Below are 13,756 nucleotides of genomic sequence, written 5' to 3'. Positions count from 1 at the left end.
ATTACTACAAATATGAATAGCTAATTATGCGAAATAAGAAACAGGATTACATTTTTTATATATATACACTGCTCAAAAAAATAAAGGGAACACTAAAATAACACATCCTAGATCTGAATGAATGAAATATTCTTATTAAATACTTTTTTCTTTACATAGTTGAATGTGCTGACAACAAAATCACACAAAAATTATCATTGGAAATCTAATTTATCAACCCATGGAGGTCTGGATTTGGAGTCACACTCAAAATTAAAGTGGAAAACCACACTACAGGCTGATCCAACTTTGATGTAATGTCCTTAAAACAAGTCAAAATGAGGCTCAGTAGTGTGTGTGGCCTCCACGTGCCTGTATGACCTCCCTACAACGCCTGGGCATGCTCCTGATGAGGTGGCGGATGGTCTCCTGAGGGATCTCCTCCCAGACCTTGACTAAAGCATCCGCAAACTCCTGGACAGTCTGTGGTGCAACGTGGCTTTGGTGGATGGAGCGAGACATGATGTCCCAGATGTGCTCATTTGGATACAGGTCTGGGGAACGGACGGGCCAGTCCATAGCATCAATGCCTTCCTCTTGCAGGAACTGCTGACACACTCCAGCCACATGAGGTCTAGCATTGTCTTGCATTAGGAGGAACCCAGGGCCAACCGCACCAGCATATGGTCTCACAAGGGGTCTGAGGATCTCATCTCGGTACCTAATGGCAGTCAGGCTACCTCTGGCGAGCACATGGAGGGCTGTGCGGCCCCCCAAAGAAATGCCACCCCACACCATGACTGACCCACCGCCAAACCGGTCATGCTGGAGGATGTTGCAGGCAGCAGAACGTTCTCCACCGCGTCTCCAGACTCTGTCACGTCTGTCACGTGCTCAGTGTGAACCTGCTTTCATCTGTGAAGAGCACAGGGCGCCAGTGGCGAATTTGCCAATCTTGGTGTTCTCTGGCAAATGCCAAACGTCCTGCACGGTGTTGGGCTGTAAGCACAACCCCCACCTGTGGACGTCGGGCCCTCATACCACCCTCATGGAGTCTGTTTCTGACCGTTTGAGCAGACACATGCACATTTGTGGCCTGCTGGAGGTCATTTTGCAGGGCTCTGGCAGTGCTCCTCCTGATCCTCCTTGCACAAAGGCGGAGGTAGCGGTCCTGCTGCTGGGTTGTTGCCCTCCTACGGCCTCCTCCACGTCTCCTGATGTACTGGCCTGTCTCCTGGTAGCGCCTCCATGCTCTGGACACTACGCTGACAGACACAGCAAACCTTCTTGCCACAGCTCGCATTGATGTGCCATCCTGGATGAGCTGCACTACCTGAGCCACTTGTGTGGGTTGTAGACTCCGTCTCATGCTACCACTAGAGTGAAAGCACCGCCAGCTTTCAAAAGTGACCAAAACATCAGCCAGGAAGCATAGGAACTGAGAAGTGGTCTGTGGTCACCACCTGCAGAACCACTCCTTTATTGGGGGTGTCTTGCTAATTGCCTATAATTTCCACCTGTTGTCTATTCCATTTGCACAACAGCATGTGAAATGTATTGTCAATCAGTGTTGCTTCCTAAGTGGACAGTTTGATTTCACAGAAGTGTGATTGACTTGGAGTTACATTGTGTTGTTTAAGTGTTCCCTTTATTTTTTTGAGTAGTGTATATATATTGATGGCTAGATACATAATACAAATCGAGGTGAGGGCGATGGAAATGCATTTGGTGGTTGATTTACTTCTGTTCTGTAAATGGCACTGTGTGCTCTATTCGAAGGATGGATCCCAGTCTTTTCAGGGCTATGGGATATGGGGGGTCAGGGGTGGTCTGCCCGGGCATTGGGATGAGGAGGGCTTTTAGCGGGTGGAATAGTGGGGACCAATTGGAGGTTAACTTAGTAGCAATGCAAATATCATGGTACAGCTATATAGACTCTCAATCATCATGTTAGTTTTTAATGGTACGTTTACAAACATATATTTTGATAAATAGAATTGAAAGTTGTGTCTCATTATGGTAAGTGGTGAAATAAGTATTGCCAGTTATAATTGTAATGGCTTAGCAGATAATAAGAAAAGACGATCAGTATTTACCTGGCTAAAAGAGAAGGAATATAATATCTATTGTTTACAGGAAATTCATTCAACAATTTTAGATGAAGTTTTGTGGAAAAGGGACTGGGGGGGGGGTGAAATATATTTCTCCCATGGGCAAAGGAATTCAAAAGGGGTGATGGTTTTAATTAACAGTAATTTTGATCCAAATGTGCAAATTGTCCAAACAGATCATCAAGTTAGATGGATTCTTTTAAATATGTTTTTGGACAATAAACATATATGGCTTATTAACCTATACTGTCCAAATAATGATGATCCAAGCTTCTTTGAAAATATATATATAAGAATGTATCAACTCTACAAGCAACACTAGACTCTATTATTATGGTGGGAGATTTTAATACGGTCTTAAATACCTCTATGGACCGGAAAGGAAATCACACTACAAACTATCACCCTCAGGCACTTAAGGAAATCATGAATGTCATGGATATATTGGAAGTAGTGGATATATGGAGACTTAAATACCCTGACCTCGTGAGATATACATGGCAGAGGCTTAATCAAGCTAGTCATCTTGACTACTTTCTTGTGCCATTCTCCCTGGCACCAAAAGTTTAAAAAGTGTTGATAGGGGACAGAATGCGGTTGGATCATCACATAATTGGCATATATATTACTCTTACAGAATTTCCACATGGGAGAGGATATTGGAAATTTAATCAAAGCCTACCAGATGATAAATTGTTTAGAACTAGGACAGAATAATTTGTAACTGACATTTTCAGACATAACACATAGGTACAGCAGATCCCCTTATTGTATGGGACACTTTTAAATGTGCCTTTAGAGGCCATGCAATTCAGTAGTCATCTGTAAAACAAAATCAATTTAGATCAAAGGAGTCCATATTAACAAAGGAAATAGAAGGACTAACAGTACAGATAGATAGCATTAGAAACTGTACCATAGAGGCACAGAATAAGTTAGAGGAAAAACAAAAATAAATGGATGAACTTATTCAAGAAAGATCCAGTGTAATATACTGTATTATAAAAATAAAGCGAACTGGATGGAATATGGGGGAAAATTCACCAAATTCTTTTTCAAGCTTCAATATAGAAATGCTACCAAAACATTTTGGAAACTTGTTACAAATGATGGAGTCACGTATGATTCACCTAAAGATATTTTGAAAGAGGAAGGAAAGTACTTTAAGAATATGTTTTCGTTTCAGTCTCCTCCATCTCCACTAACTGAAGCTAATTGTATGGATTTTTTTCCTAATAATAATGTATAATTAACATCTGTACAGGAAGACTCATGTGAAGGCCAAATTATAGAGGAGGAACTTCTTGATGCAATTAATGCCTTTAAGGCTGGGAAAACTCCAGGGCTGGATGGCATACCAGTGGACATATACAACACTTTTTTTGATATACTCAGAGGACCATTGTTAGCATGTTTTAACCACTCCTATATAAATGGTAGATTATCAGACACGCAACAAGAAGGTCTGATATCATTATTACTGAAACAGGACCCAAGTGGTACATATAAAAATCCAGTCCATTAAAAAAATTGGAGACCTCTTACACTTCAGTGTTGTAATGCAAAAATCCTAGCAAAATGCTTGGCGCATAGAATTAAATATTGTCAGATATTATTCATCCTAATCAGACAGGTTTTTTACATGGACGATACATTGGAGATAATATAAGACAAGTATTTGATACAATATAATACTATGAAATATCGGGCATACCAGGCCTGGTTTTCATTGCTAATTTTGAAAAAGCTTTTGATACAGTACGCCAAGTGTTTATAATTAAATGCCTACAAAATTTCAATTTTGGGTAATCTCTTATAAAATGGGTTAAAGTTATGTATAGTAACCCTAGGTGTAAAATAGTAAATAATGGCAACATCTCATAAAGTTTTAAACTATCTAGAGGAGTAAAACAAGGTTGTCCACTATCGGCGATAGTCAATCAATCAATAATATAATAATTATTTTAGCCCAAAAAATTAGTTTTAATTTACTATCTGTAGAAGCTATGAGAATAGAAAGGTTCAGTAGTTTTGTGAAGCATCACAGCACAGTTGAAAAATATATGGCAAATAGAAATCCAAAATGTATGGTGTTGAGAGACAGATGGGAGGGGTTGATGGAGCTGAGGCTAATAACAAGATATCCAATGTAAAACATACCGGCTCTGTAAAATGTATATAGGTTCAGAAATTTTGTGAAATAGCACAGTTACAAATAGAAATCAAACTGGATGGACATCAGAAATAGAAGAAGGACTAAAAACAAACAAAATATAACTATTGTAAAATAGATTGTGTCTGTAAAATGTGTGTAAGATGTATAAACTGAAGGTAGAAGCCTAAGTGTTATTGTTTATTAGTTTACTCAAATTGGGGGAAGGGTGGTAGGGTTTGCAGGGAATAATAAAGGTATGTTCTAAAAAAAGTATGTATATCTATATAGGTATTTGTATGTATATATGTGTGTATGTATATGGATATATATATTTATCCCCCCAAAATATATGGGGGATTGAAAATGATGCAGACAATTACATTGATGAAAGCAACAATCTTTACGCAATATTAAGCTGATCCACCCCTTATTTTTTTTTTTAAATGTGTCGGACGAAACACCGTTCAACTGACGACTGAAGTCAGCTTGCAGGTGCTAAGCCCGCCACAAGAAGTCGCTATAGTGCAATGAGTCAATGAAATCTCAAAACCCTCCCCTAACCCGGATGACGCTAGGCTAATTGTGTGTCACCATATGGGACTCCCGGTCACGGCCGGCTGTGACACAGCTTGAGATCGAACCCCCGCCTTTAGTGATTCATCTACACTGCAATGCAGTGCCTTAGACCGCTGCGCCACTCGGGAGGCCTAGACAGTATTTTGTAAGAAATACAGTGACATGCTGGTCAAACCTCTCACCCACCTCATAAATCTGTCAATAAGAACTACACAGTTTCCAGAGGGGGCACTGGTAACGCCCATTTTTAAATCGGATGAAGTCGACCAGGCATGTAACTATAGTCCGATTACCATTCTTCCAGTTCTATCACAAGTATTGGAGAAAGTTGTTGCAGAGCAATTAATGGCCTACTTGGAGGAGAATCAATTCCTGTATTCACAGCAATTTGTCTTTAAATGTAAACACTCAATAGAAACAGCAAACTATTTTCTGATAGATTGTTTTAAACGTTCATTGAACCAAGGCAATTTGCTTGCCGTTATTTTTCAAGATTTAAGCAACACTTCTGACACTGTTAATCACAGCATCTTGGTCTCAAAATGTCTAGGTAAAAATGTTCTAACAAAGCACTAAGATAGTTTGAATCATATCTCAAGAACAGGGAACAAAGTGTAGTGATCAATAACATCAGGTCTGTAACCTAGAAAAGCAGAATTGGCATCCCACAAGGATTGGTTCTAGGTCCATATGTTTATACTGATGTATGTCCAGGATGCTAGTATTCAGATCAATGCTGACAACGCTGTAGTTTTTGCGGCAGAAAAAACATGTCTTGCGTTTACTGATGTTAGCCATGACAAACATATTTTCACGATTTCACTAATATCATGGAAATCAATAAATCATTGCATGTTTTTGGGCTCATTCAGTAGGTTTTACATAATAATGTAGAATTCTGTAGAAAAATTATGTTATAAGTTCAATTTTTATGTTCCTAAAACATACATTGAAATGATACTATTGGTGCTTATTGTTGTCATGGCTTTTTGATTTATGGCTGTGTCAAAACACAGGTTTTAGATGTCCAAATTCATAATCAATATGCTGAAATAATTTGTGGTATTTTGAAGACCAATACGTAAAAGTTACTCGTATTTGCTAAATGAGTACCTTCTAAACTGCACACACACTAATATTTACCAAGCAGTCACTTGAGACTGGAATTGATTAGCTTGTTCTACTGTAATCAATAGTTTGCGCAAAATAATCACACATCGATATTGTATTGAAATCAATGGAACTGGGACAATAACCGCGGCGACATGTACCGTTGACGCTCTCCTAACACTCACACTTCATTGAACTTGGGTATACTACATGATTGATTCTGTCGATAGATAACAACCTGTCGGAGCCATTTATCAATTTATATCTCTGTGAGAAAATTATTTCAGTAGATGGCCAATACAGAAAAGGAAACAACACTTTTTTTGACTGGATAATTTCAACGAATCACCACTTCACATCAGTTTCTAAATAGCGACAGGGGTTGGCTTTCTTTTGAATTACAGCTTAACCCTCAAATCCATTCATTATCGGAGGTGCTTATCACAAAAACACTGGTACTAAACCAAGATATGGATCTGTTTTAAGCAATTGATTTTGTGATATTGTGATGACTATAAACTGTAATACTAACATCACCAATCTGAGCTAAAAAGGATGTAATTGTTGTGTGGTGAAAACGTTAGTCTGTGTAATGTAGTAACACGTTCTGTCCACCATAGGGAAATGTGTGTAATATAACATAATTAAATATGTTAAAGTAATTCAATATTGTAATATGTGATGATAGTAAATGTAGCACACTCACACATTTTTACAACAATTACATCTATTTCTTTCTACATTAACCATGGAGAAAGTTTAAAAAATGCCCCTAAGCACAATTTAACCAGGCACTCAAGACTAGAGCATCCTCTGCAGCAGGCTGAACGTTTGATGTCCCTACTGATGTGTAGAATGGCTTGATAACTCATGCTGTACATTGAATATTGGTAACTGTAGAGTTACGATGTACAGGACTGTTACGGCTGTCCTCGCTGACAGAAGGTGTGGACCAAAACGCAGAGTGGTTAGTGTTCATTCTTTTAATGAAAGTCAACAAAACACTTCAAAATACAAAAAAACAACCAACGTGACAAAACCGAAACTGTCCTGTGTGGCAACAAAACCTCCACAGGAACAAACACCCACCAAACACAAGTGAAACCCTGGCTGCCTAAGTATGATTCTCAATCAGGGACAACGATTGACAGCTGTCTCTGATTGAGAATCATACCAGGCCGAACACAAAATCCCAACATAGAAAATCAACCATAGACAACCCACCCAACTCACGCCCTGACCAACTAAAATAAATACAAAACAAAGGAAAACAGGTCAGGAACGTGACAAGGACAGCACTTGCCCAGTTAACCTTTTCTGTTTACAGTAAAAGCCTGGCTTAAATTGCGGCAAACGTGATCAGTTATAGACCTCTTAACAGGGTTTCTGAACACACATAATGGCAGATTTTTGTTTGTTTGTTTTGTATGTGTGCATGTATGGAAATAAATGTATGTATGTGTATGTATACTGAACAAAAATATAAATGCAACATGTAAAGTGTTGGTTCCATGTTTCATGAGCTGAAATCAAAGATCCCAGAAATGTTCCCTACGCACAAAAAGCTTATTTCTCTTTATTTTTTTGCACAAATTTGTTTACATCCCTGTTAGTGCGAATTTCTCCCTTGCCAAGATAATCCATCCACCTGACAGGTGTGGCATATTAAGAAGCTGATTAAACAGCATGATCATTACACAGGTGCACCTTGTGCGGGGGACGTCATTTTAGAGAATTTGGCAGTATGTCCAACCAGACTCACAACTGCAGACCAAGTGTAACAACGCCATCCCAGGACCTCCACACCCGGCTTCTTCACCTGCAGGATCGTCTGAGACGAGCCACCCGAATAGCTGATGAAACTGTGGGTTTGCACAACCAAAGATTTTCTGTACAAACTGTCAGAACCCGTCTCATGCAAGCTCATCTGCGTGCTTGTCAACAACTCCCGGGCCTTGACCTGACTGCAGTTCGGCGTCATAACCGACTTCAGTGGGCAAATGCTCACTTTCGATGGCCAATGGCATGCTGGAGAAGTGTGCTCTTCATGGATAAATCCCAGTTTCAATTGTACCGGGCAGATGGCAGACAGCAGCATGTATGGCGTCGTGTGGGCGAGTGGTTTGCTGATGTCAACGTTGTGAACAGAGTGCCCCATGGTGACGGTGGGGTTATGGTATGGGCAGGCATAAGCTACGAGCAATGAACACAATTGCATTTTATCAATGGCAATTTCAATGCACAGAAATACCGTGACGAGATCCTGAGGCCCATTGTTGTGCCATTCATTCGCCGCCATCACCTCCTGTTTCAGCATGATAATGCACGGCCCCATGTCGCAAGGATCTGTACCCAATTCCTGGAATCTGAAGAAAAGAAAAACAGTTATTCCGTGGCATGCACACTCACCAGACATGTCACCCATTGAGAATGATTGGGAAGCTCTGGGTCGACGTTCACGCCAGCATGTTCCAGTTCCCGCCAGTATCCATCCAGCAACTTCTCACAGCCATTGAAGAGAAGTGAGACAACATTCCAGGAGATGTGTTGTGCTGCATGAGGCACACTAAATACTGACTGGTTTTCTGATCCACGCCCCTACTTTTTTTTAAAGCAATCTGTAACCAACAGCACACAGCCAAGACAACGCAGGAGTGACTTTGGGACAAGTCTCTGAATGTCCTTGAGTGGCCCAGCCAGAGCCCGAACTTGAACCCGATCAAACTTCTCTGGAAAGATCTGAAAACAGCTGTGCAGCGACGCTCCCCATCCAACCCGACAGATCTTGAGAGAATCTGCAGAGAAGAATGGGAGAAACTCCCCAAATATAGGTGTGCCAGGCTTGTAGCGTCATACCCAAGAAGACTCTAGGCTTTAATTGCTGCCAAAGGTGCCTTTAACAAAGTACTGAGTAAAGGTTCTGAATATTTATGTAAATGTGTTATTTCATTATTTTTGCACAAGCTAACATGTTCTGGTGCAATGCATCTTACTGTTGTAAATTGCAATGTCAATGTTACTGCGTCTGTCCCTACTCAAATCAACTAATTATATTGAAATACTCTTTGTTTTCCAGCTATCATTGGCCATACCTATCATAGCCCTTTTCTATCATGGGCCATTGTTGATGTTCTCCACTACATTCATGAGAAATGAGGCCAGGCCTCATTAGGAGGCAGTAGCTGTGGAGGGGAAGAAAGGGAGAGGACAAGTTCGTGGGATGCGCAGCTTGGAATAATCCTAGCTCTCAACACTGATCCCCCTTGCAGAGTCGAGGATGTTTAGCGTTCATCTAGGCTAATGAAATGCAGAATACTAAAGGACCCGCGAGCGGCTCCTGGTACATAGACTCTGCACCCAGAACAGAATCGGCTGCCGTTGCGCATGCAGGTCACATACTAACCTCGTACCCTCCATACTAAAATCCTCCTCTTTTTCTCGCGTTAAAAAAAATGCATTGCATATTTTAGCGTATCATTTTTTTTTTTTTTTTACATAGACCCAACCAGAGCACCTTGCAGCTTTGTACATGAAAAAAAAGAACACTTCTCCCACACTGCTATAAACAGATTCAGAAGCTGGTCTATAACCAGAGTTAAAGTCCCTGGGGAAAAACTGATTCGTATTCTATGTGGCTTCAGCTTGCCATGAGAAGTTTGAGCCAGGCCTTTTCCCTAGACACCAAGAAATGCGCATGGACAGAGATGTACACACACACACCCTCACACACATCCTCACAACCACCATACACACACACCTCCCTGCCCACGCCGCTCCCCGAGGTGCATGGTGGCTTCTCGCTACCGCTGAGTGACACAGTCAAGGTGTGCTCAATCTGAAGCAGGTCGCCCAGCAGCAGCCTCATCTCTTAGTCCCCCCTCGCCAGTCCTCTCTCACCCCCCTGGGATAGACAGCGTCAATCGAGAACGCTGTCAGTGTTGTAACAGGATCGCCTAGGCCCAGCCGGGCCTCCCTGGGAGGGAGGGAGGGAGGGACAGCGGAAGGGAGTGAGGGAAAGAACACAACAGGAAAAGTGTAGCTGGGGATACTTTGAGTTCCGACTTTTCGGCTTGAGCTCTGATCCCCCCCCCAGAGCTAATGCCTAGGCTTTAGCTCGAAGGGCATCTAGTGTTGAGTCACACACCTTTGATACCCGTTTGGTTATACCTACATAGGAATGCAATAGACACCTGCAGGGTCATTTAGTTTTTTTTTTGCTGGTTCATTCCCAAGTGCATTTTCCAGTAAACCCAGCCTGTTTTTGTTTATGGTAATAGTGTAGCTGATAAGGTCTTATTGCTATCTCAGATTTGCTATTCGTTTTTTTTTATGTGGGTGAACCGACAATCTGCTTGGTCTAATTCATTTAGAGGCTTTTCTGATTGGTTGCTTTCATGCCATTAACCCCTGATACCAGGGATGCACTTAATGTTCTCCAGGGTTTATCTAGATTTTAGTGGTCAAGTCAACACATTACTGGTAATCTGTGCCAAGACAGGTATGAAAGTATATCAATACTGGCAGAGCATAGAAAGTGCAAGAGTGTCTGGTTTTGAACCAACCGGAAACTTTAGATGTGAGAATTTGCATCGATAGATGGGCAAAACTAATTTATTCCCCATTGTTTTCGGTATCGATAAAAACCGAAGCCACACTTTCTTTTTGCATAGAATTTGAATAGAGGCATATGATCCTTGAATAATACCTGGATGAAGGCCGAAGGAGGATTAAGCACAAAGTGGTTAAGCGTGGAACGGTCATAGGAAAGGCTCGTCAAGGAGACAGTTGGTGTCAGCCGTGGGATCTCAAGCGAGGGGAATGGGTGGTGATGGGGAAGGGTGGGTTGGTGAAGCTAGTGCCAATGTCCGCTACGGTAATGAGCAAGAGAACCCCTCTTGGCGGGCACATTCAAGGCTGACTGGCAGTCGCAATTAAATGCGACGAGGTGGTGTATCCCCGCAATCAGCCACCTCGACAGTCTCCGAATGTAAATAAAAATGGGCCCAGGCAAATTAGCCTTGCCAGCGGCTCGCCCGTTAAACCTGTCTCCGTAATGAGGGAACTGTGGCATTTCAGCACGCCTCCAAACCCATCCTGGTCTCATTCAGCGAAGCAACAAGCGTCAGCCGCTGGTGTGTGTCTTGTCAAGATATTATAAATAGCGCTGAGGACTTCAACGACTTTGCTCGCAGGACCAAGACGTGTGGCAGAGAGAGAGAGAAATAGAGGGAAAGAGATGGTTGCTGGGTCCTATCAGACATATTTATCCTCCTCTTTGTCTCGCTCAATACCCACTCTCCCATCTTTTTATGTTTGTCTCTTGTTTTTCCCCACATTTTTGTCATTTGCCTTCCTCATGCACTCCTCTGCTTTTTCATTCACCTTTGGCTACCTCCCTCCCCTTTCACCCTCTTCTCTCTCGCCCTTCTCCCCTCTCTTCCCTTTACCTCTTGCACTTACCCCTCTCTAGCCCCTGTACCTCTCTTATCTCTTTCCCCTCTTTCTCTTCTCTCCCTCTTTCACCTGGTCACCCTCAGGGCCAGAGGAGAAGAGAGAGAGCACGGCTTCTGTTCTGTATTCTTGACGAGCGCACCTCCTAAAGAATACCCCCTGAATGCTCATTGCTGGCCACACACACACAAGCACAGCTGCTGTCAGATAAATGACTTGGTGAGTGAGAACCAACCCATGTAGAGGAACCACTGCTCACTGTGTCCAGTCCCCCCTTCTCTCTCGCTCTCAGATATAACTGTCTTGATGACAGCTACTTCCCCTATTATTTACATTCCTTTCCATGGGATGGGGTACAAAAACATTTACGGGTGCCCTGGACATATTGGTAACAGGGTAATGTACAAGATAACCAATGTAAGGATGTGTGTGGATGGAATGGTGATGGAATGCATTATACATTCATTCATAATGCATTAGACACAGCAGTGCATATTGTTTAACTGAAATTCTCAACTATGTGTTTCTTTTCTTACAGCTATCTGCCTTGGTTTGAGGTGTTCTACAAGTTGCTAAATATCCTCGCTGACTACACAATCAAAGGCCAGGTCAGTGTGGACAAGATGCCACCGACATACATGGTTGCCCAGTTCCCAGCTCTTAGCTAAGTTTTCAGTATTTTTTTTTATTTCTTACATTATTTGCTCAGAATCTTTTTTGCATTATTACCTACAGCTGCAAATAACTTTGGGATATTAGATCGGCGGTCACTAACCAGCATTTCGACCAGAAATTAAACTTTTCTGAATTTTGTCCGTACCCACAGAGGAATTTCCACTCATCCCAGTGGCTACTCCTAGATGCCGCCGATGGAGAAGAGGAATACGGAGTGGGCTTTTAGTCCGACTCAGGAGGCATGCATGCCACCCACCGCTTACGAGTATATTACTCGTTAATGTTCAGTCCCTGGACATACTCTGATTCACGGAACCATGGTTCTCTCCAGATGTACTGTCTCTGTCCATACAGCCAATGGTGTTGTCCGTACATCGCGTGGACATGAATAAAGTACTCTCCAGGAAAATGAAAGGTGGATGTGGATGTTTTATGATTAACTATTCACGGTGTGATTGTGGTAATGTATAGGAACTCAACTCCTTTTGTTCTCCGAATCTGGAATACCTCACTATGAAATACCGCCTGCATTACCTCCCGAGAGAATTATCTTTGGTCATCGTCACGGATGTGTATATTCCCCCACAAGCAGACACTGTGACGGGTCTCAAGGAACTACACTGGACACTGGAAACCGCATATCCTGAGGCTGCATTTATTGTAGCTGGGGACTTTAATTAAGCAAATTTGAGGAAAACATTACCAAAGTTTTGTCAACACATCACCTGCGCTAGTTGCTCATCAAGAATGTGGACCATTGCTACTCCCCCTTCCGGGACGGCTACAAGGCCCTCCCTTCGGCAAATCAGACCACACATCCATTCTGCTCATTCTTTCCTATAGGTAGAAACTTAAACAGGAAGTACCCCGTGATGAGGACTGTTCAACATTGGTCTGACCAATCAGAATCTATGCTTCAAGATTATTTTGATCAAGCTGTTTGGGATATATTCCAATTTTCCTCTTTAATAATGTTACATACTGTTTTACCCACTTCATATTTATATACTGTATTCTAGTCAAGGCTCAGCTTATTTTATTAATGAAAGCATAAAGATGCCATTATTAGTTACATTGTTTTAGTTTGAACCTGCAGACTGGCACTAAGAACAGAACAGCGGGAATGTTTCACTAGTCAGCACCATCAGTCAGTGCAATGCCCCTTAAACCTTTTCTCAATAGGGGGTGCTGTTTGCACTTTGTAATAATTTCGTTCCCAAATTAAACTGCCTCGTACTCAATTCTTGCTCGTACAATATGCATATTATTACTATTGGATAGAAAACACTCTCTAGTTTCTAAAACCGTTTGAATTATATCTGTGAGTAAAACAAAACTCGAGTTGGAGCAATTTTCCTATGAGGAAGTGAGAAATCTGAAATCTGCAAGCTGTTCTGAGGTCGGTTTATTAATTTGCATGTATTCTATTGGTTGAGATGCACGGCATACGCCTTCCCCTGGATGTCAGCAAATAGTGAGAATTGAAATGGAGTTGCTAGGCAGATCTGAGGCCTTATAAATGGGCTGGCAACGTGGTGTACTCTCTTTTTTCCCTTCGCCATGACGCAAGACAGACCTCAGGATGGCGTTCTAGAAAGCTCCCGTTATAGCCCTTAGATATATCCGGCTCTGATTTTATTCGATATAGGTGTTAAAGACATCATAATGTTGTTATTTTAAACCGAGTTATATCAGTTTA

The 13,756-nt window shown here is 41.8% G+C and overlaps 1 pseudogene; it reads left to right on the top strand.

Moving 5' to 3' along the window:
- The first annotated feature begins 11,593 nt into the window (after positions 1 to 11,593).
- The window catches only part of LOC120021839, a 68,378-nt pseudogene continuing 66,215 nt past the window's right edge, over positions 11,594 to 13,756 (top strand).

The sequence above is a fragment of the Salvelinus namaycush genome, chromosome 26 (genome assembly GCF_016432855.1).
Source record: "Salvelinus namaycush isolate Seneca chromosome 26, SaNama_1.0, whole genome shotgun sequence".
In the NCBI taxonomy this organism is placed as follows: domain Eukaryota; kingdom Metazoa; phylum Chordata; class Actinopteri; order Salmoniformes; family Salmonidae; genus Salvelinus; species Salvelinus namaycush.
This window is presented reverse-complemented; position numbering and strand designations above follow the sequence as displayed.